Genomic DNA, 27,141 nt, shown 5'->3' on the forward strand with positions numbered 1-27,141 from the left:
AGACTCTGGACTTGGCAGCAGCATGAGGAGGCGGTATAGGGGCCCATGGCAGATTAGTGGCCTGGCAGCAGCTATGGGAGGCCCGTAATCTGCCAGCACCCTATGTCAAAAAATTCAACACACCAGCAGTGTGAGGAGACCTGAAAGTGGCACATGGCATGAGACACTGTGGACCTGGCAGCAGCATGAGGAGGCGGTACAGGGGCCCATGGCAGATTAGGGGCCTGGCAGCAGCTATGGGAGGCCCGTAATCTGCCAGCACCCTATGTCAAAAAATTGAACACACCAGCAGTGTGTGAGGAGACCTGAAAGTGGCACATGGCAGAGTGTGGCGATGGAGACAGCAGCAATGGGAGGCCGTACAGGGACCCATGAGAGACTCTGGACCTGGCAGCAGCATGAGGAGGCAGTACAGGGGCCCATGGCAGATTAGGGGCCTGGCAGCAGCTATGGGAGGCCCGTAATCTGCCAGCACCCTATGTCAAAAAATTGAACACACCAGCAGTGTGTGAGGAGACCTGAAAGTGGCACATGGCAGAGTGTGGCGATGGAGACAGCAGCAATGGGAGGCCGTACAGGGACCCATGACAGACTCTGGACCTGGCAGCAGCATGAGGAGGCGGTATAGGGGCCCATGGCAGATTAGAGGCCTGGCAGCAGCTATAGGAGGCCCGTAATCTGCCAGCACCCTATGTCAAAAAATTGAACACACCAGCAGTGTGAGGAGACCTGAAAGTGGCACATGGCATGAGACACTGTGGACCTGGCAGCAGCATGAGGAGGCGGTACAGGGTCCCATGGCAGATTAGAGGTCTGGCAGCAGCTATAGGAGGCCCAAACTCTGCCAGCACCCTATGACAAAAAATGGAACACACCAGCAGTGTGAGGAGACCTGAAAGTGGCACATGGCAGAGTGTGGCGATGGAGACAGCAGCAATGGGAGGCCGTACAGGGACCCATGAGAGACTCTGGACCTGGCAGCAGCATGAGGAGGCGGTATAGGGGCCCATGGCAGATTAGGGGCCTGGCAGCAGCTATGGGAGGCCCGTAATCTGCCAGCACCCTATGACAAAAAATGGAACACACCAGCAGTGTGAGGAGACATGAAAGTGGCACATGGCAGAGTGTGGCGATGGAGACAGCAGCAATGGGAGGCCGTACAGGGACCCATGACAGACTCTGGACTTGGCAACAGCATGAGGAGGCGGTATAGGGGCCCATGGCAGATTAGGGGCCTGGCAGCAGCTATGGGAGGCCCGTAATCTGCCAGCACCCTATGACAAAAAATGGAACACACCAGCAGTGTGAGTAGACCTGAAAGTGGCACATGGCAGGGGCATGATTCATGGCGGATTTAATCAGTTGTGTCAGGAACTGGTGGTTTGAAATCCAGACTAATCCACGCCTGATTCATTTTCACAAACGTGAGTCTCTCCACACTTTGGGTGGACAGTCGTGTCCTCCGCGGAGTTACAATACCTCCTGCCGCACTAAACACGCGCTCCGATGCCACGCTACTGGCCGGGCATGACAGCCTTTCAAGGGCAAATTCAGCTAGTTGGGGCCAAAGGTCAAGTTTCGTTGCCCAGTAGTCAAGGGGATTGTCTACCTCGGTTGGCAGGGTGCTGTCCAAGTAGGCCCAAGCCTGTTGTTTGAGGTCCTGCTCCAGGTCCACCTGATGCTGCTGCTGCTGCGGCTGGTTAGTAGTTTCCTCACTGCGCTGGTGAAGAAAGCTACTCATCATCGACTGCAGACTGAGGCAGCCGCTGCTGGTGGAGCTACCACTGCTCCTACCACCCCACCCCTCCCCTGCTGCCATGGCAGCGGAACGCGAGCGCACAGGGCCCACAGTGTCTGAGGATGGACGTTGGCGCAGAAAGGCAGAGACCAACTGACTACATAGGTGGTTTTTATAGTACGTTATTTTGGCCTCCCTCTCAGCAGGTGTGAAAAAGGCCACCATTTTTGAACGGTAGCGAGGGTCCAACAAGGTGGACAGCCAAAAGTCATCCCTCTGTCTGATGGTTATTATTCGGCTGTCGCTACGCAAGCAACCGAGCATGCTATGGGCCATTTGTGCCAAGGAATGCGAGGGACTCCCTGCCTCCATCTCCACAGCATACTGCCACGGTGCGTCTGGGTCCTCTGTCTCCTCCTCCTCTACCACATGCTCCTGCTCCTCCACTCCTGTCCGCTGAGTGGAAAAACCACCCATTTCACTCAATAATTCCTGAGCACAAATGTCCTCCTCTACCTCCTCCTCTTCTTCCTGTCCTGCCCCCACAGGGGTCATGTGGCGTTGAGATCTGTGCGCCACGTCTACCGCACCCTGACCAGCCATTGTTAACAGCATTTGTTCCAGGACGTGCAACAGAGGAATGACGTCGTTCATCCCATAGTCCTGGCGACTCACGAATAGCGTGGCCTCCTCAAAGGGCCTGAGCAAGCGGCAGGTGTCACGCATGAGCTGCCAATGGCTGACATCGAAGTTACACAGGGGAGTACCTTTATCCGCTTGTAACATCAGGAAATTGGTGATGGCCTTTCGCTGTTCGTAAAGGCGGTCTAACATGTGTAGGGTTGAATTCCACCTTGTTGCAACGTCGCAGATCAGGCGATGCTGTGGAATTCCGTTCTGCCGCTGCAGCTCAAGGAGGGTGTGCTTTGCGGTGTAGGAATGGCTGAAATGCATGCAAAGTTTACGTGACATTTTAAGGATGTCTTGCAGTGGGATGGTGGATTTTAGGAACCGCTTGACAACCAGATTGAACACGTGAGCCATGCATGGCGCATGGCACAACCTTCCTTGACGCAGAGCAGACACCATGTTCTTTCCGTTGTCGGTCAACATGGTTCCGATTTTCAGTTTGCGCGGAGACAGCCATCTGTCGATTTCTCTGTTCATTACACTGAGAAGTTCCTCCCCTGTGTGACTACGTTCGCCAAGGCATACCAGGTGCAGCACAGCGTGACACCGTTGCGCCCTGCACATGTGATATGCCGGTCGGGTAATGGGACTTGGCACGGGGGTGGCGGCTGAGGACACGAAGGAACAAGAGGTGGTAGAGGCGGACATGTTTTGTGGACCAAGGACGTGCAAACGTGGAGGCAAAAGCGGCGTGACCTGTCCAAGTTGCTGGTGCGGCTGTGATGGCACCACGTTCACCCAGTGGGCCGTAAATGACATGTACTGTCCCTGACCGTAGTTACAGCTCCACACGTCGGCGCTGCCGTGCACTTTGGCAGAGACCGACATGCTTAAAGACTGGCCCACCATCTCTTCTACATGTGAATGCAGGGCTGGCACTGCCTTTTTGGCGAAGAAATGACGGCTTGGCACTCTCCACCGCGGCGCGGCACAAGCCATCATTTCTCGGAAAGGTGCTGAGTCCACCACTTGGAAAGGGAGGGACTGCAGCACCAGCAACTTGGACAGGAGGACGTTCAGCTTTTGCACCGTCGGGTGCGTGCTCGCAAACTGTTCTCTCTTGGAAACGGATTCCAAGAAAGACTGCTGACGGAATCTGTGAACAGGAGTAGCAGGAGAAGGAGCATCTGAACGAGCGGAAGATGGCAACGAGTGACAACTCCCCTCAGCAGAGGTGTTGGAGCCTTGACTGGCTGATAGAGGGCGATTGACGTCGGGTGACGGAGCAAGTAACGGAGCGGGTGATGGAGCGGGGGGCTGGGGCGGGCAGAACCGCCGTATCTTTATCACGGTTTTCCCAGGCCACCAAATGGCGACGCTGCATATGCTGCCGCAACGCTGTAGTCCCAACATGGGCCCCCTGGCCACGCTTGACTTTCTGGCCACATAGTCGACATACGGCTACGTTTACTTCCTCGGGCGGCTTGACAAAATATTGCCACACCGCCGAGTAGGAAACTTTGCCCCCGATACTCCTCACTGGCTGACTGCTGCTTCCTTCGTGCACACCGGCACCACTACTGGCCGTGGTGGTAGGCTGCAGTGGAGCTGGTGCTGTACTCCGTGGCCGTTTGCCTCCACTGACACTGCTGCGATTCTGCTGCCTCCTGGGCAACCCACCGACTGTTTTGCTCGCTGCCAAGCTGCCACCCTCTTCTCCTGATGATGCGGAAGCAATAACCTGATGACGACGAGGCTGCCAAGTGCGATCAGCCTCCTCATCATCAATTAGGGTCTCCGCCTCACTACTAGCCCCCTCGGCTGCGTGTGGGTCAGGAGACAGACCTGTCTCTAGACCGGCTACCGAGCCACTCTCCTCGCCACTACTTCTTCGCCTGGCTGCTGAAGAGGCGGATGTCTCCCCCCGTTCCTGACCGCCCTTTGTTTGCTCTTCCTCACTGTACAGTGGGGCTGAGCCCACAGCATGCGATACTTCGCTTGGTGAGGGAACACCAAAGGACAGGGGCAGGTAGAGGACACGTGATTTCAGTGGGCTTGGTCCCGGGCCATGCCAACTAACGGTTGTGTCTGACGTACCCACCGACCGTTGGCTGTAGGTGTCAGAGGTGACCTGGGAAGAGGAAGACGACCGAGCCAACCAATCAATGACGGCAGGGTTGTCGGTGGAGACACGACCGCTGGATGACACCGGGAGCACTGGCCTCTGGCTGCGAATAGTGCTGCCTCGACCCCTTCCTCTGCTGCCACGTCTGCTCGCTCCTAAAACATTGCCTCCTCTGCCACTCCTCTGCATGTTGTCTGACATACTCTTTAATTAAACGATTCTGTGTCCCTGAGTAACAATTCTGTGTCTGTCCCTGAGTAACAATTCTGTGTCCCTGAGTAACGTTTCTGTGGCCCTAAGTAACAGTTCTGTGGCCCTCAGTAACAATTCTGTGTCCCTCAGTAACAATTCTGTGTCCCTCAGTAACAATTCTGTGTCCCTCAGTAACAATTCTGTGTCTGTCCCTGAGTAACAATTCTGTGTCCCTGAGTAACAATTCTGTGTCCCTCAATAACAATTCTGTGTCCCTGAGTAACAATTCTGTGTCCCTGAGTAACAATTCTGTGTCCCTGAGTAACAATTCTGTGTCCCTGAGTAACAATTCTGTGTCCCTCAGTAACAATTCTGTGTCCCTGAGTAACAATTCTGTGTCCCTAAGTAACGTTTCTGTGGCCCTAAGTAACGGTTCTGTGGCCCTAAGTAACAGTTCTGTGTCCCTCAGTAACAAATCTGTGTCCCTCAGTAACAATTCTGTGTCTGTCCCTGAGTAACAATTCTGTGTCTGTCCCTGAGTAACAATTCTGTGTCCCTCAGTAACAATTCTGTGTCCCTCAGTAACAATTCTGTGTCCCTGAGTAACAATTCTGTGTCCCTCAGTAACAATTCTGTGTCCCTGAGTAACAATTCTGTGTCTGTCCCTGAGTAACAATTCTGTGGCCCTAAGTAACGTTTCTGTGGCCCTAAGTAACGGTTCTGTGGCCCTCAGTAACAAATCTGTGTCCCTCAGTAACAATTCTGTGTCTGTCCCTGAGTAACAATTCTGTGTCCCTAAGTAACGTTTCTGTGTCCCTAAGTAACGTTTCTGTGGCCCTAAGTATCGTTTCTGTGGCCCTAAGTAACGGTTCTGTGGCCCTCAGTAACAAATCTGTGTCCCTCAGTAACAATTCTGTGTCTGTCCCTGAGTAACAATTCTGTGTCCCTAAATAACGTTTCTGTGTCCCTAAGTAACGATTCTGTGGCCCTAAGTAACGTTTCTGTAGCCCTAAGTAACGTTTCTGTGGCCCTAAGTAACGTTTCTGTGGCCCTAAGTAACAAATCTGTGTCCCTCAGTAACAATTCTGTGTCTGTCCCTAAGTAACAATTCTGTGGCCCTAAGTAACGATTCTGTGGCCCTCAGTAACAAATCTGTGTCCCTCAGTAACAATTCTGTGTCTGTCCCTAAGTAACAATTCTGTGGCCCTGAGTAACGATTCTGTGTCCCTCAGTAACAATTCTGTCTGTCCCTAAATAACAATTCTGTGGCCCTAAGTAACGTTTCTGTGGCCCTCAGTAACGTTTCTGTGTCCCTCAATAACAATTCTGTGTCTGTTCCTAAGTAACAATTCTGTGGCCCTAAGTAACGTTTCTGTGTCCCTAAGTAACGTTTCTGTGGCCCTAAGTAACGATTCTGTGGCCCTAAGTAACGTTTCTGTGGCCCTAAGTAACGTTTCTGTGGCCCTAAGTAACGATTCTGTGGCCCTAAGTAACGTTTCTGTGTCCCTAAGTGACGTTTCTGTGGCCCTTAGTAACAATTCTGTGTCCCTCAAGAACAATTCTGTGTCTGTCCCTAAGTAACAATTCTGTGGCCCTAAGTAACGTTTCTGTGGCCCTAAGTAATGATTCTGTGGCCCTCAGTAACAAATCTGTGTCCCTCAGTAACAATTCTGTGTCTGTCCCTAAGTAACAATTCTGTGGCCCTAAGTAACGTTTCTGTGGCCCTAAGTAACGATTCTGTGGCCCTCAGTAACAATTCTGTATCCCTCAGTAACAATTCTGTCTGTCCCTGAGTAACAATTCTGTGTCCCTAAGTAACGTTTCTGTGGCCCTAACTAACGATTCTGTGGCCCTAAGTAAACGTTTCTGTGGCCCTATGTAACGTTTCTATGGCCCTAAGTAACGATTCTGTGGCCCTAACTAACGTTTCTCTGTCCCTAACTCTCTCCCTGCATACATCCAGGTCTGCCTCTGTTGAATGACTGGAGGCAAATGGAGAATTCTAAAATGGCCGCTATTTATAGCTCGACCATTACACTGTGCTGGCTGGCTGGCTGCTGATTGGCTAATGCGATCACATGTCATGAATGAATGCATTATGGGTCAGCACGCCTTGTCTGCGCGCCTTCCCAGACATCCCCGCTCCGTCGCCGCACATGTCGCCGCCATTTTAGGAAAAATTTCGATTCGCGCATCCGAAGTCTGCTTATTTTCGGATTCGACGCGAATCGAAATTTTCCTAATATTCGAAACGAATTCCACTTCGCCTACTTCGATTCGCTCATCTCTACTCAGAACGCTCCACACTACATGCGTGTCTCACCACTTCCGGGTCACCAGATCGTAACTTCCTGTAGCCCCGCCTTGACGTACATTTTGTCATGCTGATGTCTTCACGAGGCATGACAGTAAGCTCTCACTGTGATCTTTATATACCCTGTTGATTAACCGTTTGCATACCAATTATTTTTCATGTGCGCTGCTAGTTATTTGTATAACTACTTAAATAACAAGCAACAAATATGCTACCAACCACCCATCAATAACATATTAATCTGTATATAGTAATTCCACTTTCCAATTCCCCAATTGATGTGCATCGGTCAGTGTGTAATATTAAACAAAGGTGGAATAGGATCTTATACTGAGTGCACATGAATAATACTTATAAAAAATAAAATAAATTGTACATACCCTAAACACATATTTGAAGAGACCCAGGAATATGTACATACCCTAAAAACCATTACCTAAAAAATATATTATAACACCTTTATAGTTGAAGAGGCCCAGGAATTTAATAATTGCTATTAAAGCAGTTGAGGTCAATATCTATATTATAGCCTTCGGGGGTAAATGTGTCCAACATATATATCCATTTCGTTTAATTTGGGGATATCATTTTGTTTTTTATTTGTCCTCTCCAAAGTTATTCTATTTTATCAATCTCATAGAAATTCAGCAAACTTGCATCTTTACCATGGCACTCTTTAAAATGTCTGGATACGCTATGTTGAGTGTACCCTTTCCTAATGTTGTTCATGTGCTCTCCCACTCTTCTCCCTAGCTCCCTAGTAGTTCTACCCACATATTGGAAGTGGCGTGGACACTCCAATACATAGGTACCATGGGTGCTTTTGCATGATATTAATGAATTGATTTAGAACCTTCTATTGCCATTAGACTGAAAATTGGCTCTTTTTCTATCTTTATGTTTACTAGTTCTGCATGCTTTACATTTTTGACATCTATAAAACCCATTTACTCTCAAGAAATTGCTACTAATAAAGGGAGGGTTTACAAGGTTTTTCACTATCATATTCTTTAGGGCTTTGGCTTTCTTGTAGATAAATTTGGGATGCTCCGCTAATTCTTTTTTTCTAATATTTTGTCTTTCTTCAGGATAGGCCAATGTGTTTTTATAATTTTCTCCACTGTTTTATAGTCATCATTAAAGTCCGTAATGAATGCATATTCCATTAATTTGTTGTTGCCTCAGGTATTTCTCCCTTGAAACAATTGGTTGCTGTCCATTTTATTTACATCTTCTTTAACTTTCATCAAGGTTTCTTTTTTATACTTTTTTTTTTTTTTTTACAAATTTATCAATCAAGTCACTGCTGCTGCATTTCAATACTGTGCAAATTGTGGACACTTGTTGGTTTGCATTATGTATTTTTAGGAATCACATGTGAACATTTATTGTTTTGCACTTTATGTAATTTTGCACTTTTTATGTAAGTGCTGTATATTTTGGTTTATATTTAATATTGCACATTATTGTGCATATCACAGCAGCTATTGTGCAACAGGGGGTCAGTAGAGCGCAGGTGCTTTGGTTATATATAGCTTTTTTTTAGTTCAGAGTTCCTATCGTACCAACATGCTTCTCTTTTCTGTAACCTATGGCAAGTGATTATACCATCACTAATACTCAAGTTGTTGCTAGCTTGCACCTGTTTGTTATTGGAAACTATAGATCCAACAGAATATTTTCCTTGTTGGGGCTCCACGTTTTGTTCCATGAGTTTGTCCTGCAATATGTTTAAAAAATGTCAAGGCTTTGTTGACTGTGCAGTTTCATTTGCTCAATCAATATTAGAATAAATAAATTGTCCATAAAAATAACGTTGCCGTTTCCCAAACATTTCAATCTATGAAAGTTGCTGAGACTTCTCCTCATCCTTTATATTAGTGGGGTCTATAATATACTCCTTCAAATAATTTACAAGTTAAATCATAGTTTTTGTTAGTGATATCACCTCTGAAACTTCAGTCTTGCAGATTGCTCTTCATATACATACTGTACATACCTCTCTACTTCTGCCAATTCTGTCCCTCCAAATTAGAATATACCCCTGGATATTTGCAGCCCAGTCATGTGAGCTGGCCAACCAGATTTCTGTAATTACCACAAAGTCAAAGTACTCTTTGAATAACTGAATTTCTAGTTCATCCATTTCATTTGCCAGGCGTATTGCATTTATGAACATACCTTTTAATTTTGTATTCACATTTAATATTCTATTACTAATTTTTGAGCTATAACATGATGCCGTTATTCTTTTTGTATTGGACTTACTGTAGGTGATGTAAGTTCTCTGCTGTCCAGTTTGACTCCCCGCTACCCCCACTGCTCCACCCCCCACTATATCCCATTCCCCCAGAGATCCTTGATTTCCATATGGCATATTCTTTTCTGATCCCTTTTCCTAAACCCTAGTTTAAAAGTTTAACTAGTTTTTCCTTCAACAGGTCTGCCCCTTCCCCATTTAGATGAAGTCTGTCCTTACAGTAGAGCCAGTAATTTACTGAAATGTCAGTTCAGTTCTCCAGGAACATAAAACTCTCCTCCTTACAAAAGTTTCTTAGCCACGTTTTCCATACCCTATGCTCTCATTGCCTCTCTGGTATGGCTTGTAGCACAGGTGATATTTCTGAAAATACTACTTTGGAAGTAATTTTCCCTACTTGGTACCTAAGGCTTTGAAATCTTTGTTTAGAATGCCCACTCTTCCTCTAATTTTTTCATTTGTACCAATGTGTACCCTGACAGCTGGGTTTTCCCAAGCCCCACCCAACAATCTGTCAACCCGATTAGCAAAGTGTGGAATACAAGTACCTGGTAAACTGCAGTGCAAACTGTTTGACAGTTGTCATTGTGACAGACTATGCTGTCCTTCCTTCTAATAACCGAGTCCCCTACCACTACAAACTTCCTCTCTTTGCCCAAACCCCTGTTCCTATCCTTACTGGTGCAGTCATTCCCCTCGATGCTAAAGGAGGTAGTTCGCTTCAGCAAAGCTACTTCTAAACTGAAATCCCCAATATTATTCAATTAAGCATATTTTTTGGTATTTACCAACATGATTGACAGTTGATTACATTATGGGGCTTTTTTTTATAACTATTGATCTTTATTATTAGAGACATAACAAAGATACTACAAAGTTATGCAATCGATAGTGCGGCTACTAGTTGAAAAAATGTCACAAGTATTAGAACCAAAGGAAAAGAATCCATGTTTGTGACTTGTCAAAATTGTGTGTGTCTTAATGTGCACTTTACATTTTTTTGTGCATAAGTAATGATAATCCCTTCATGCTGTTTTTTTGGGTGGGGCCCAAATTCATAAAATTCATACCTTTCCTGATCTGTAAATTTCAGTGTTATTGTAATAGGCTATTTATATATCGCACAGGTGCCCCACTTCACAGACAGGGTCAGTGCATTTTGTATTCTTAACATTTTGCTTTAAGCATTACTAAAATTGCTGCTCCACGCATCTTTGTTGGCCTGGTGTAGAGAAAGCAGCTATAAACAATGGGTCACCTCAGAACAGATAAATTACACCACTGCTGCCTCCCTAAGGCAAAACATTTTAAACCCCTAGGAACCACCTGTCTAAAGATTCAACTCTTCGCTTTCTGACAATGATGTCCTAGATCCCAGATCCTGACCATGCTGATTTCGCCTTGTCTGGCAGACAGACAACAACTTCTATGATTTCTCAATAATACTTTTGGACTTAAAGACTTTATCCATGGTACGCAACTCAAGAACGCAGATATTCAATTAATGATAAACCCCTCCAGAAGACAATTGATGACTTCAGCAAATACTTAAAGTTGTTTTAAAGTGAAAATATGTTGTACCTAATGCATTCTCTGCATTATTATAAAAATGTGTCATCACTTGTTCTCCCCCCCCAAACACTTACCTGAGTCCTTTGTTGATCCAACCCTATACCTGGCTGCATCTCTTCTTTCTTCACTTTTTGTTCTCACGGGATACTCTGAGAGCAGCAGGAGCCCTTGGTTCCTGCTGCTTTCAGTCAAATCCTGTGAAGAGGCAGCAGCGGGTGTGGCTGAGCCATGCTGTGTTTGCTTCTATGGATGCCCAGGACCGCACCCGCACATGTGCCCCTATAGCACATGGCTTGCTGTGAGGGCACATGCACACAGGGAGTATCTGACAGCACTGGTGGGGGACTTGAGAAGAGGAGTCAAGAGACCACTCTGTGCAATACCATTGCACAGAGCAGGTAAGTATACCCTCTTTATTTTAACAAAAAAAAAATCTGCTTGACAACCACTTTAATTTCTTCTCTACTACATTCAAACAGGATGTCTCACTACAGCAGACCCAGTTCAAACTATAAGTCTGTGAGTGTGTATATTTTTTTATCTCTAACAATTCCCATTCTTTTTTATATTCTGCTTCCTGAGGAAGCAAGATACTAGTGAAAGCAATAGTTAACCACGTACCCACTTCCTGCCCAGGCCAATTTTCAGCTTTCAGCGCTGTTGCACTTTGAATGACAATTGCGCAGTAATGCAACACTGTACCCATATGAATTTTTTATAATTTTTTTCACACAAATAGAGCTTTCTTTCGGTGGTATTTAATTGCCATTGGGTTTTTATTTTTTGCACTATAAACAAAAAATGCGAACAATTTGAAAATGTTTCTTTGTTTCTATTATAACACTTTGCAAACAGGTAAATGTTCTCCTTCACTGATGTGCATTGATGAGGCTGCACTAATAGGCATCAATGATGGGCACTAATGAGGCTGCACTGTTAGGCGGCACTGGTGGGATTTCATGAAGAGGTACTGATGTTGCTGCACTGATAGACAGCACTGATGGGCAGCAATGATAGGCACTGATAGGCAGCATTGATGGGTACTGACTGGCGGCACTGCTGAGTAGCACTGATGGGTGGAACTGATGGGTAACACTGCTGGGCACTTTTGAGGCTGCACTGATAATCAAGGCACTGATAATCAGTGCCCTGATGATCAGTGTAGACGTCCTCTGTGACACTTGCTGGATATTGACAGTACTTTCCTCATGCTGTGACAGCATGAGGAAAGTGCTGCCAATAACTGACAACTGTATTTACTTTGTGATCAGTGATCATGTGGTAAAAGACCGCTGTGATTGACCTTATACCTTGTTATGGGATCGCTGTGTCCATAGGACACAGCGATCACAGACAGTGCCAGGTGCGCGCCACTGTCATATGACGCTCTCCCAGAACTGGACAACTGCGCTGTTGCCATCATGCGGCTATAGTCTAGTTGCCAAGTGGTTAAGCAACTGATAGACTTAAACCTTAGTGATAACTCAATAGTCTATTTGCTCCACCATTATTCTCTCTCCAAGAATAGATATCAAAAAGCACTCTTGATTCACCTGAATGCAGCCAGGTCCTTCATTCCTGCCCTCTGGAAGAAGAAACTGCCTCTTACCCTCATGCTATGGTTTCTAAAATAAACAATATCAAATATATTGAAGATTCCATGGCTTCTGTCATTTATCTAACAGGGGTCTCCAAACTATCTAAACATAGGGCCAGTTTTCTGTCCTTCAGACTTTAGGGTGGCCAGGCTCTGGCCAGTGGGAGTAGAAAATGCCCTGGCAACAATGGGGGGTTAACAATCCTGTTCTGTTAGTCGATCCTGCTCAGGTGCTCACACACTGTAGTTCGTAGGAGATATTTTATTAGGTGCCCATAGCTGCCATTAAACATGTGCATATCCTAAGAACTACAACCAAAGAGAGGCAATAATACAGTTGTACCAGTATCTAAGTAGTGAGACCCCTAGAGGCCATACACAGCATATAACATATTGTTACATCCTTTCTCTTTTAAATAAAAGAACAATGAAATATAACAAACACAAAATGGTGAAGTAGAACATAGCTATAAGTTAGATATAATCCTTGAGGTGAGCAGGCTTTCTGATTGTTCTGCCAGCTCGCGTAACATATGCGGTTTCTTCACAGAAATCTTGGTGTTCTGATTCTGGCAGTCTATTTTCTGGGACTGTCTCTCTCTGCCTAGAGACCTCCCTATGCTCCTCAGCAGTCCCTGTTTCTTTGTTGCTGGTATTCATAGTCTCATTGCTTTGAGTGTCCATATACTGTTCCCAGGGCCCTGTATCATCTCCTTGTGTTTTTCTCAGATGTCTCCGATTTCTCCTCCATCTTCTTCCTTCCTCTGTTATAATTTCATAGGACCGTGGTCCCAATTTCTGTACAACCTTCGCTTTTTTCCAGTGTTTGTCATATTTGCCTATTGGCTGAATCCGTACATTTTCATTGCTCTGGAGAACAGGTAGATCTTTTGCAGATTTATTATAATAGAAAGCTTGCCTATCTTGATTCTTCGTTAGTTTGGCTTTAACATTGCCCACAAGCTTTGGCTTTAGTAGTTGACCTGCAGTTGGTAGGAGAGTCCTTGTACGTCTACTCATAAGCCGCTGTGCTGGACTGGTGTCTAGGCCTTGTGTGGGTGTGTTTCTGTGGTCCAGTATAGACAGGTATATCTCTGTACCTGCCTGTTTTGCCTTTTGCATGAGTCTTTTGGCTGTTTTTACTGCTGACTCCGCTTTACCATTACTCTGTGGATATCCAGGAGATGTCTGGTGCTCAAATTCCCACCTCTCCCTGAATTTTTTTAATTCTTCCGATGTAAATTGAGCAGCGTTGTCAGAGAACACAATATCCAGAATGCCATATCTGGCAAAATGGGCCTTGAGTTTTTTAATTACTGTTTTGGCCTTTGTGTCCTGTAAGTAGTCTATCTCCCAGAAGTTGGAAAAATAGTCCAGTTACCAGATATTCCTTGTCGTTCCACGTGAACAGATCTGTTCCTACTTTTGACCATGGTCTGTTTGGAATTGGATGTGGTTGCAATGTCTCTTTCGGTTGCTTATCATTGCACGATGCACATATTTCACACTGTGCTATAAAGTTTTTTATGTGGTCATTCATTCCAGGCCAATAAACATATTCTCGTGCACGACGTAGACATCCTTCTACACCTAAGTGAGTCGAGTGCAATCTTTCTATAATGTCTCTTCTAAGGGATTTTGGTATGACAGCCCTTTCTCCTTTAAAGAGGATTCCATGCTGCACAGAGTTCATCTCTTATGTGAAAAAATGGAGAAACCTCCATTGGAGCATGCTGCTTGTGTTTTGGCCATCCCTTCAAGATGACAGTCTTTAGGATCTGTAGAGTTTTATCTTCCGCTGTGCAGGTCTGTGTTTGTTTCAGTCTGTCTTTTGAGACAGACAGATATTCACACATATTGATGCTTTCAATGTCTTTCTTCTTCATTTGTGATGGGTAAGTAAGCTCTGCTTAGGGCATCTGCAATCAGTAAATCCTTCCCTGGACAGTAACAAATGTTGAAATCATATTTCTGAAGCCTTAACAGCATACGCTGCAGTCTTTTTGGGGCATTCAGTAGTGACTTCTTTGTAATACTTTCTAAAGGCTTGTGATCTGAATGCACCACCACTTGTCGACCGTAGGTGTACTGGTGAAATTTCTCTAACCCAAATACTACCGCTAGTAGTTCCTTGTCGATTTGAGCATATCCTTGCTCTGTTAGAGTTAACGCTCTGCTTGCATATGTGATTGGCTGTTTATCCTGCATTAGTGTGGCTCCAAGGCCGGTTTCTGAGGCATCACATTGTACTACCACTGCTTGAGCTGGATCAAAATATTTTAGCGTTGCTGCGTCTGCAATAGCATTTTTCACTGACTGAAAAGCAGTTTCATGGCTTTCTGTCCATTCCCAGAGTACGTCTTTGTGAGTTAGCTGTCTCAGTGGCTCACACATGTCTGATAAATGCTTGCAAAATTTGGAAAGATAATTCACCATGCCCAGGAATCGTTGTACTCCACATAAATCTGTAGGTGTCGGCATGTCCTGTATTGCGCTCACCTTCTCTGGATCGACTTTAACACCATTTGAGGTAAGAAGATGTCCAATATTTGGTACTTCTGTCATTTTTAGTTTGAATTTTGCCAGGTTCAGTTTGATTTGTTTTTTTCTGCATCTGTCTAAGAATTGTATCATCTTTTTATCGTGATCCTGTGTTGCGGATTCTAGATCATCACCTTCCCCAACTATTAGTATATCGTCTGCTATTATTTTTACTCCAGACAGTCCTTCCAAAGCTTGCATCAATTTTTGTTGGAACACTTCTGGAGCCGGGCTTAATCCGATTGGCATTCTCAGCCACTTATAGCGTCCAAATGGGGAAGAAAATGCTGTTAATAAACTTGATTCTTTATCCAGTTCCATGTGCCAGAACCCATTTTTCACATCACATACCGAAAATATTTTAGCCTTTGATAGATCTGGTAGAATATCTTCTATTATTGGCATTGGATAGTGATTTCTTTTCAGGGCCTTGTTCAGTGGCTTAGGATCAATGCATATTCTTAACTTGCCTGATGGTTTTTTCACTACCACCAAACTGATTATCCAGTCTGTGCTTTCCTGTACTGGTGCTATCATACCTCTGTTGTGCAAATCCTGCAGTTCCTCTTTAAGCGGTTGCATTAAGGCTACAGGTACTCTTCTTTTAGGCAGTCTGGTAGGCTGTATTGTATGATCAATTTCTAGTTTGTATTTACCTTCCAGGCACCCATCACCTTCAAATAAATCAGCATACTCTGTTTTTATGTGGTGAAAATCCAAAATGTATTCTGCCTGTTTAGGATTTTGAGTATTCTCAGAAACTTCCAGAGCCATGATGTTATGGGACTGCACCTTTATTAAGTCCATAGCCTGAACTGCTTTAACTCCCAGCAAAGGAATGTGGTCGTCCTCCTGCAACACAGTAAACTCCACTCTGTAGCTCTTTCTGTTACGTGGATTTCTTAAATTTAGCTTGCATGTTCCCATGGGTTTCAGAACACTTTTGTTGTACATGACCAGTACCTTATCAGTGGGCTTAATGGGAACCTGTTTGTTGAGCAGAGTAAATGGAATGACATTGCAGCTTGCTCCACAATCTAGCTGAAATCTTATGGGCTGTTCATCCACCATAAATATGGCAAAGAGCTGCTTTGCATCATTGGCTACTGGCTGTTTGACTACATTGACGTTCTCTGTTGCAGACTGCAGCTGCAGCCATGTGATGCCCTCTGTGCTGTCCTCGTCTGTGTCCTGGGTCACTGTGTGGACTTTGTACTGTTTGCTGGTTTTGAATCTGCACACAGCTGAAAAGTGGTTCATCTTGCCACAAGTCCTGCAGGACTCCCCATACGCTGGACATTTCCCTTTGTCTCTTTCATGTCTTTTGCCACAGTATTTACACTGGACTGAGCTCACAGGGAGCCTGGACCTTGCTCTGCCTTTCACAGATACTGCATGTACTGAGGCATCACTGGTGCCCTCCATCATCTTCAGCCTGTCTTTAGTCAGCTCAGCAGCCCTGCAGATTTGTATACATTTCTCCAAAGCCAGCTCTTCCTCCCTCAGTAATCTTTCTCTGAGGTGAGAGTCTCTGATGCCACACGCTATCCTGTCTCGGAAAAGGGAGTCCCTGATGTCCCCGAATCCACAGGTTGCAGCCAGTCTCCTCAGCTCTGTCACATATCTGTCCACACTGTTCCCAATCTCCTGATTCCTTGAGAAGAACTTGTATCTCTCCACTGTCTCATTCTTTTTGGGGTCACAGTGCTTATCAAATGTTTGCAGTATGTCTGTCAGTGCCATGCTGTCTGTGAGCAGGGTCTCGGCTAGTTCTCTGCCTTTTTCCCCAATCAAGTAATAAAACAGCTTTACTTCCCTCTGCTCATCTCTGGGTGCCACTGTCAGGTCCACATACAGAGTAAACTCTTCCTTCCAGTGTCTCCATGTCTGTGAGAGATTGGAAGAAGTGACATCCAGTCTCTGAGGGGGTTTCAGGCCACTCTCCATAGTGCAGCCTGATAGGGACTCTGTACATACAGTTGCTGATTCTCTGTACAGTTCTAGTGTCACACAATCTGTATTTGTAGACAGAAGACTTGCTATTCAGAGGTCCAGTGCCCAGCTGCCACCATGTTCTGTTAGTTGATCCTGCTCAGGTGCTCACACACTGTAGTTCGTAGGAGACATTTTATTAGGTGCCCATAGCTGCCATTAAACATGTGCATATCCTAAGAACTACAACCAAAGAGAGGAAATAATACAGTTGTACCAGTATCTAAGTAGTGAGACCCCTAGAGGCCATACACAGCATATAACATATTGTTACAAATCCCTCTAGCATGGTAGTCAGTAGGAGTAAAATAATTTACATTGTGGCTGTGGTAAGTAGGAAGAGGAATACTGTCATATCATTGGTGTCAGTGGCAGGAATAATGACCCACGGCTGTGTCAGTGGAAGGAAAAGCTCCTGGTTGTTGGTGTCAGTGGGGGGAATAGTCCCCCATTTTTGGTGTCAATGGAAGGAATTCTGTCTCATTGTTGGTGTCATTGGGAGGAATAGTGCCCCATTGTTGGTGTCTCTTGGGGGAATAGTGCCTCCTTGATGTTGTCAGTGGAATAGTGTCCCATCTTTTATGTCAGTGGAAGGAATAGTGTCCCATTGTTGGTGTCATTGGATGAAATGGTGCCTTATCACTGGTGTCAGTGGGAAGAACAGTGCCCCAAGGGTTGGATAAAGGCAAACAAAGGGCCACATCTGGCTTGCAGGCCAAAGTTTGGAGAACACTGCTCTATACCCTTGATCTTTCTCTTCTATCTTTTTAATTCCCCTTGACTTCCCTTAGGTTTCTCTAGACCCTTTTTTATGTATATTTGGACGTACTGCATTCCTATTACCCTTTTGAAAAAACAGAAAAGGACTGGGATTTTGATACATTTATTACTCAGTCTAGATGCCTTATAAACTTTTTGTTTTTGGTATTAGTCTTCAGAAAGCTTGCACTGTTCTCCTGACTTCTGTAGTGTTTACTGTATATGTGTGACATTTAATGATCACACTTATGTTTTTGGTAAATAGAGAATTTAAAAAAAGTATAAATTGTAATATACATCCAGGGATCCAGAAGGTGGCATGCACATGTTTACACGTATCTATTTGTTGCCCAGCAGATTTAAATAAACATGTTTTTTTAGGCCCCATTCATAACCGTGTGTTCTCGGAAAGTGCAAACAAATGCACTACAAATGTGCATCATGCTTGCAGATGCCTATAATTCTTAATGGTGTCCCAAATGCAGCTAGAGGACTTTGTTGCACGAAAAAACACTTAAAAAGCGTGCAAAGCTTACTGCCCGAAAAGGTGCAGCAGCTTCTTTGGTATGTTTGTCGTGTGCAGGGCATCCCATTCAAGTGAATGAGCTGCCCTATGTGCGTTGTATGAAAAGAAATGTGGGCAGGATATGTGTTCCCATAAGCCTAGTGTGAATGGGGCTTTAAGCTCAATCTTGAAGTTAGGTAGTGGGTAGTAACTGTGTGCTAAAATTCATGTTAATAATTTAAGGTAAGCATTTCAACAGTGATGTAAAACTTGTATCACTTTCCTTTAATCTAGTGCAGTAGATTAAAAACTACAATTTCAAATTTTGGAATTCTGGGCAAATTTCTGGATGGCTAATTTTGGCAATGACCCATGATGCCCTGGTGAGACTCTCCTGGCAGCCCATAAGGTGTGCTAACTGGGTATCCAGCAATTCACTATAAGGGGAGGAGGGCTGACAGTATCCTTAGTGTCAGTGCTTTGTACTTGTTACAATGAGATGGCAGAGAAATCTGACTAGTTGCATAGGGGGAGATTAGATAAACTCATCAAACATTATAATCTAATACAATCTACCAACAAGTATATAGTGCAAGACTGGATTTAAATTGATGGGGGTAGATTAACTAGGTCCTCATATTACATAGTTGTAGATGTAAAGTTGATTGTGCAGAGATACAGTCAGGTTGTATAGTATATGATGAGCTTTAGGCAGATCAGTTAACTAATTTTACTTGAGTTCTGTGAACTGCAATGCATTTCTTTTTGTGCCTTTCTGTGTTCAAAGATCTCTAGTGAACCAAAAGGTCCTTATTAAAACCACTGTCCATGTAAAATACAAAGTTGATTGCTGGTACTTAGCTATTGTGTATTAATCAGAGAACATATTGTCCTCAGTTGCTGTTCTCTTTTGCATTCCATACATCCCTTACCCCATCCAATACCCCTTAATAAAACCTAAAAAAAAATAAAACAAGCTCAAGGACTGGTTACTGTATCCTGGATGCAAGTCTGTGTGGAATATGGGTGTTGACTATAGGGGGACCCAAAACTCAGCAACTCCTACGGGGGTAGTGCTACACATCCATAATGGCCTAAAGTTATATGCTGAGAGCAAACCCACTGTACATTCCCAGCACACTGACTGGCTGCCTTGATCCACTTTAAATCACAACTTCTGATCGGAAGCCAGTGGTTCTCATCATGTAAATACTGTGAGAGCCGCTGTCACAGCAGTCACATGATAGAGAAGCAATGCCACCTCCTGGGCAATAAAGCCACCTGAGCCTAAATGTTCACTTTAAAAAAATTATAAATGCACATAGGAGTGCAGTAAAAAAATGTGTAATTATTATTTATTTTTTCTTTTTTTACAGAATCCTGAAAAAGTATTGCACCTGCGATCAATGGCTTGGGGGTGCAATGTTAGGCTCCTGCAAACACTTCCTCCAGCTCTCTTCCCATATCCCTGTACCAGTTTCAGTTGTAGAGCTGGAGGAAGAGTCAATGGATTACAAGTTATTATTATTATATTTTATTATACAGGATTTATATAGCACCAACAGTTTGCTCAACACTTTACAATATAACGGGAGACAATACAGCAACAATACAGTTCAATACAAGAGGGATTTGAGGGCCCTGCTCCTTGGAGCTTACAATCTAGGAGGGAGGGGCTAGTGGTACAAAAGGTAGTAACTGTGGGGGATGGACTGGTTGGAAGAGTAGAAGATTCCAGTATTAGCTGAGGGCAGGATAGGCTTCCCTGAAGAGATAGGTTTTCAAAGATCGCCTAAAAGTGAGCAGAGTAGGCGATAGTCTGATAAATTGGGGTAAAGAGTTACAGAGGATGGGGGAAGTCCTGGAGATGAGCATGGGAGGAGGAGACAAGAGAGCCAGAGAGCAGGAGGTCTTGCGAGGAGCGGAGAGTACAGTTTGGGTGATATTTAAAGACAAGATCGGTGATGTAATTTGGGGCAGAGTTATAAATGGCTTTATACGTTATTGTTAGTGTTTTGAATTTTATCCGTTGGGCAACGGGAAGCCAGTAGAGGGATTGGCAGAGAGGGGTAGCAGATACAGAACGTTTAGTAAGGTGGATGAGTCTGGCAGCAGCATTCATGATAGACTGAAGAGGGGATAGCCTGCGATGAGGTAGGCCAATGAGGAGGGAGTTACAATAGTCAAGGTGAGATATAACAAGGGAGTGAACAAGTTGCTTAGTGGTTTCCGAGGTTAGGAACGGGCATATCTTGGAGATGTTGCGGAGGTGAAGTCTAGAAGATTTGGACAGTGATTGGATTTGGGGCTGAAAGGACAGATGGGAGTCTAGGATTACACCTAGTACCCTGGCATGAGGGAAGGGACTGATGATTATGTTATTGATCTTGCTAGAGAAGTCAGGGGAGGGGGCCCGGGCTGGGAGGAATACTAAGAGCTCAGTTTTGGAAAGATTGAGTTTGAGGAAGTGGAGTGACATCCATGCCGATATGTCATTTAGTAGGTTAGTAATGCGAGTGGAGACTGAAGGGGTGAGGTGAGGGGTAGAAAGATAGATTTGTGTGTCATCAGCATAGAGATGGTACTTAAAGCCGTGGGAGTTTATCAAGTGACCAAGGGAGGACCAAGGACCAAGGGAGGTGTAGATGTAGGGGTCCAAGGACAGAACCTTGAGGGACCCCTACAGAAAGGGAGTGAAGAGGAGGAGGCAACGTTATACGTAACACTGAAGGAGCGCTGTGATAGGTAGGAGGAGAACCAGGAAAGAGCAGAGTCTCTGATGTCAAGAGTGGAGTTTTTTTTTGAGGAGGGGATGGTCAACCATATCAAAAGCCACAGCAAGGTCAAGTAGTAGTGTGGAGTAGTGGGCATTGGTTTTAGCAGTTGGTAGATCATTAGTGAGTTTTAGTAGGGCAGTTTCAGTGGAGTGTAGTGAGTGAAAGCCAGACCGTAAAGGGTCAAGAAGGTTGTTGTCGGTGAGGTGGGAGCTCAGGCGATTGTAGACTAGGCGTTCTAGGAGTTTAGAGGTAAATGGCAGCAGGGAGATGGGTCTTAAGTTGTTCAGGTTGGTGGGGTCCAGGGAGGGCTTTGTAAGTATGGGAGTGATGTGCGTATGCTTTAGAGGGGAGAGTAAGACACCAGTAGAGAGGGAAAGATTGAAGATGTGAGTGAGGGAGCATAGGATGGAAGAAGAGGGTGACCGTAGTAGTTGTGAGGGGACAGGATCCAGGGAGCAGGTAGTGAGACGGGCTTCTGAGAAAAACTTAGTGACCTCTTCGGTAGTAGCAAGGTCAAAAGAGGAAAGTGTTGAGGGAGGATTAGTATAAGGTATGCTAAGTGGGATGGATGTCTGTGCAGTGGCGATGCCCCTACGAATTGCGTCAATCTTGTTTTTGAAATGATTTGCAATCTTGTGAGCAGTGAGTGAGGTACCGGGTGGAGGTGGATAAAGTAGAGAGTTAAAAGTCGAGAATACAATGAGGACTGAATGAGAATGTATTAATAAGAGTGACAAAGTAGACTTGTTTGGCAGCATGAAGGGAGGACTTGTAGGTTAAGAAAGCAGATTTATATAGGGTGAAAGCTTGGTGGGATTTGGTTTTACGCCACAATCGCTTCAGCGCACGACTATGTCATTTAAGATTTCTGGTGTGGTCAGTCTGCCAAGGTTGTAACGGTCGGGGCCTGATGCTTTGTGTTAGAGGAGCAAGTGAGTCTAATGCGGATGAAAGCGAACTGTTATAAACAGCAGCGGCCAGGGCAGGACAGGGGAGAGATTTTGTCATAGAGTTGGTCAGTTGCAGAGTGGAAAGGAGCAGGGTTCAAGTTGTGAAGGTTTCTGCAGGTAATTGTTTGCTGCTTGGAGAGATAGGTGTTTGACGACGAGGACATTGTGAATGTGATGAGATTGTGATCAGAGAGAGGAAAGGGGGTGTTTATGAGGTTGTAGGGAGTGCAAAGATGGGAAAAAACAAGGTCTAATGTATTCCCTTCAGAGTGAGTGGAGGACTGTATACACTGTGCTAATGCAAAAGATGAGGTTATGTTGAAGAGTTGGGATGTAGCCGGGTTGTTGACATTAATAGGGATGTTAAAATCTCCGAGAATGATAGCGGGTAGTTCAGAGGAGAGAAAGTAGGGTAGCCAGTCGGAGAAATCATCAAGAAAGCGGGACACCGGTCCAGGAGGCCGATAGATCACTGCAATCCTCAGAGAAATGGGAGAGAACAGCCGGATGCAGCGAGTCTCGAAAGAAGAGAAGGATAGAGAGGGAGGGTTAGGGAGGACTTGAAAGGTGCTCAGTGGAGATAGAAGCAAACCAACCCCACCACCTTTCCGACCACTGGGTCTGAGTGAGTGGGTCCAGATGAGGCCTCCATAGGAAAGTGCTGCGGGGGAAGCAGAATCTGCTGCTTGGAGCCAGGTTTCTGTAATTGATAGTAGGATAAGGGAGCGGGTGACAAAAAGGTCATGGACAGAGGTGAGCTTATTACAGACAGAGCAGGCATTCCAGAGTGCACATGAAAAAGGGAGGGTGGTTTTTGGGAGCACGGGGACCGATATTAAATTGAGGGGATTGCGGCTATTCCTGGAAGAAAGTGGATGCCTGGTGTGGGAGTGAGATAGTGGAGGACCAGGGTTTGGGGAGATCCCCAGAGGTTAGGAGAAGAAGGGTGAGGAAAGTAACATGGGAGCGGGATGTACACGAGCGCACATGCCTTCCAGTCCTGGTGTTTGGGTCAGCAGGAGAGTGAAGTATCAGCAGGAGGTGATGAGAGCAGTAGTAGGGAGATGGTAGCAGTGAGGGTGAGATGTACAAGTGTGGTTGAGTTTCATTGAGAGCGATAACACCTCTTTCACATGGCCGATTACCTGCTGGTTTTCTGCATGCCAGTCAACCTTTAGAAAATAATGAGGCTGACAGCTGCCACCACTATTCGCATACAGCCCCACACTAGACATTTACCTGCAGATGTCTGAGCCTGGATGCAGTCAGCCAGGCTCAGACATCTGCAGGCAATTGCGCTGTGTGGGGCTACATGCAACTAGCAGCAGCCCCTGTCAACCTGTCAGTTTATATAGGCTGATTGGCATGGCCCAGTCATGCCACCATCAAAAAGTTGCCACTGAATTCCACAGAATACAGATAACTGGCTGTGTGAAGGAGACCTAAGTCTGTCTGCTGCAGTGGCAGATGGGACTTCTAGTTCATTCATCTCTGTGGAAGAATGATGTGACTGTGTGGAAGATTTGGGGGGGGGGGTGTCATTTGCACCATGTTACATGTTGCACCCTAAACAGTGTAACTTGTAACATAGTGGAAAAGGTGAACTTAGCCTAAATCATGCTGGGAGGCAGCATTAAGAAGACTCTGACATACTTAACCTGGCTATACATGGTTCAGTTTTTGTTGTTCAACCAGTGGGCTGAATAAGAAACACTGAACCAATTCCCTCATCCACACAATCGAGGTTGATGGAGAATCCTCCCCACTTTGTAAATGTATTCTGACAGCGGAGGAGTCAGCAAGACTCTTCTGCTGCCAGAATACCCTGATCAGCTGATCGAAATAACATTTTCCAGCATGTCCGTTTGTGAGCAGTCGATCAGTAGATCAACTGCTCTCCAACAGGACCGGCTATACATGGATCAAAATTTGTCTGGTTCAGTAGGGTCATCTTAAAGTGTTACTAAACCCATAACAGTAAAATCAGTCTGTATATGCAGCAAAGCATGCTTCTTATACTCACTGTGGAACCTAAGGGCACCTAAATAGTCGAACCTAAATATATGTGCACAATCTTTATATAATTGTGGCACTAAGTGGTGCCCCATATGTAAAAAGGGTGACACCAAACTATCTTGCCACTGCTCCCCCATGTAGTCTGTGCATCCAGGGGGCTCCATGTGACTTTCCCCTCGTAAATCCAAAAATTACATGCTTGCTGGGGAGAAAATGATTAACTGCAAGGTGGCCAGAAAAATTATTGAGGGACTCATCAACACAGATGTTTTGCTGGGAAGTATACACATCTGAACATTTCTGGTTAAGGTGATTTATGAGGGGCCGAATTTTGTGGAGCCTATTATATTCAAGGTCACCCCGAGGATGACAGTGTATTGTCGTTGAAATGCATAAATCGCATTATATTTTCATATCTATGCTTGGCCATGGCAACAGAGAACACGGGCATACAGTTGTGGCCAAAATTATTCAACCCCCACTGAAATTGAGTGTTTTGGCCAGTTTGACATTGCTTTTGATCATTCAGTCATCTTGCTTACATTTACATTAAAGAGGCACTTGTAGGTCAGACAAATATAACATAACAGTTATAATGAAATAACCACAAATGTCTTTTCTGTGCTCACAGCATTATCAGTTTTATTCAACCCCCAAGTGACATTCAATCTTAGTACTTAGTACAGCATCCTTTTACAGTTATAACAGCTTTTAAACGTGAAGCATAGCTTGACACAAGTGTCTTGCAGCGATCTACGGGTATCTTCGCCCATTCTTCATGGGCAAAGGCCTCCAGTTCAGTCACATTCTTAGGCTTGCGCACTGCAACTGCTTTCTTTAAGTCCCACCAGAGGTTCTCAATCGGATTTAAGTCTGGTGACTGCGATGGCCACTCCAAAATGTTCCAGCCTTTCCTCTGCAACCATGCTCTAGTGGACTTGGAGGTATGCTTGGGATCATTGTCCTGTTGAAAGGTCCAACGTCTCCCAAGCCTCAGGTGTGTGACGGACTGCATCACGTTTCCATCCAATATCTCCTGGTACTGAAGAGAATTCATGGTACCTTGCACACGCTGAAGCTTCCCTGTACCTGCAGAAGCAAAACAGCCCCAAAGCATGATTGACCCTCCACCATGCTTCACAGTAGGCAAGGTGTTCTTTTCATCATAGGCCTTGTTCTTCCTCCTCCAAACATAGCGTTGATCCATGGGCCCAAACAGTTCTAATTTTGTTTCATCAGTCCACAGAACACTATCCCACAACTTTTGTGGTTTGTCCACATGGCTTTTGGCATACTGCAGTCGACTCTTCTTATTCTTTGGAGACAGCAAGGGGGTACGCCTGGGAGTTCTGGCACGGAGGCCTTCATTACGCAGTGTGCGTCTTATTGTCTGGGCTGAAACTTCTGTACCCACATCTGACAAATCTTTTCTCAGTTCCTCAGCAGTCACACGGGGACTTCTCTCCACTCTACGCTTCAGGTAGCGCACAGCAGTCGAAGTCAGCATCTTCTTTCTGCCACGACCAGGTAGCGTTTCAACAGTGCCCTTTGCCTTGAATTTGCGAATGATGCTTCCTAAGGTGTCTCTTGGTATGTTTAACATCTTTGCAATCTTCTTATAGCCATTGCCCTTCCTGTGAAGAGAAATCACCTCTTCTCTTGTCTTCCTGGACCATTCTCTTGCCTTCACCATGTTTGTAACCACACCAGTAAATGTCTAGAAGGAGCTGAGTATCACAGTCATTTTAAAGCTGCCTAATTGGTGCTTATTATGCTTGATTGCTGCTCGGTGACATCCACAGGTGTTTTCAATACCTGATGGAAAGCACCTGTATGAACCTCTGTTCTTCAGAGTGGTAGTCTTTAAGGGGTTGAATAATTGTGGCAATGAAGAAACCACATAAGAACCATTTACTACTGTATTACATAAACAATTGATGTCATTTTAGTTGCATTTGGGTAGTTACAACGTCCTTGTAGGATTTGATTCTGAATACAATTCCAAATGTACACTATAGTCCCTAAACCCCTTTACAGCATTGGGGGTTGAATAATTTTGGACACAACTGTATGATGAATCGGGTCTGTGGACCAATACAACCATAAATCATTCTTTTTAGTAATGCCCATGTTGAGGGTTAGGCCCATTTGGAAACTGTACCAGGTTTGAATTTGAGTTGGCGGCTATAAATTGTTGTGCGTATAAATATCTTTGATCCACAATCAATCCATACAGATCTTCTGTGATAAACCGCTAAAAAAGGGGAGTAGTTAAATTTGGTGTTTCCACCTGAATTCTGAGTTGGGCAGTGAATGGGGGAAGTACGGGTGCTGCAGAATTTGAGGGTTGCTAATCAGGATTTGTAAGCACATCTGGAAGGACACTATGGACTCTAAGGGACTGTGTTTGAATTCTTGGTGGCTGCAGGACACTACTTGTGCAAGCCCCTGCACCAGCTTGTACTGCGCTTATAGGACTCGCCACATCACCAAGTGATACTGCAGTGCTGATATGTAAAAGACCAAGATGTAGTAGGCTGCTGGTAGTGACCAGTTCACCAAAAGGTAGAGCGGCACTAGTATTGGCAATCTGCTGCAAATGAGAATCATCATACAATTGCATGGGAACAGGGTCTGGTTCGCCTGACCTTAGCAGGGACCTCTACTCTAATGTCTGAGCTATCTGTCATGGTGCCACTGTTCTCTACAGGTTCATATTCTGAGCCCGATTCTGTCAGCAAGGCTTTCCCTTCGCTCTCATCTGACATACTCAGAATCCTGTAAGCCTCTTCATTAGTGTACTTTTCGTTAGACATTTTGGCCACTAAATTTATAAGTACCTAGTACAACTCATGAGAAAAAGAGCACCTGGCTGCCAGGGACTGCTTGAACTGTTACAAAAGAATGTACCTGCTAGTGCTAACAGATCAGGCCTGATCTTGCTAACCCTGAGTTTTGTGTGCAGTGTATCAAGTGACAGTGATCTGCTGACACTGCACTTGCTGCGCTTGAGTACTTCCGTTAGAATACCGCTTCCCCGATAATACAAGACTAGACAACACCAGTCTTGAAGTAAACCAGAAAGTAGACTAGTTTATTTGAACACAGATACAAGATATATACACTCAGGGGACAATCCCCCCTCCCTGCATAATGACATAGGGTTGGGAAAT

General features: G+C 45.0%; 1 long non-coding RNA gene across 1 annotated transcript in view; it reads left to right on the top strand.

Annotated features, from left to right (window-relative positions):
• The window catches only part of LOC149457509 (uncharacterized), a 406,371-nt gene that overhangs the window by 373,531 nt on the left and 5,699 nt on the right, over nt 1-27,141 (top strand). The window lies entirely within an intron of this gene.

This window comes from Staurois parvus, unplaced genomic scaffold, assembly GCF_062004578.1.
Source record: "Staurois parvus isolate SC_StPar_1 unplaced genomic scaffold, SC_StPar_1.0 ptg000316l, whole genome shotgun sequence".
Classification (NCBI taxonomy): Eukaryota; Metazoa; Chordata; class Amphibia; order Anura; family Ranidae; genus Staurois; species Staurois parvus.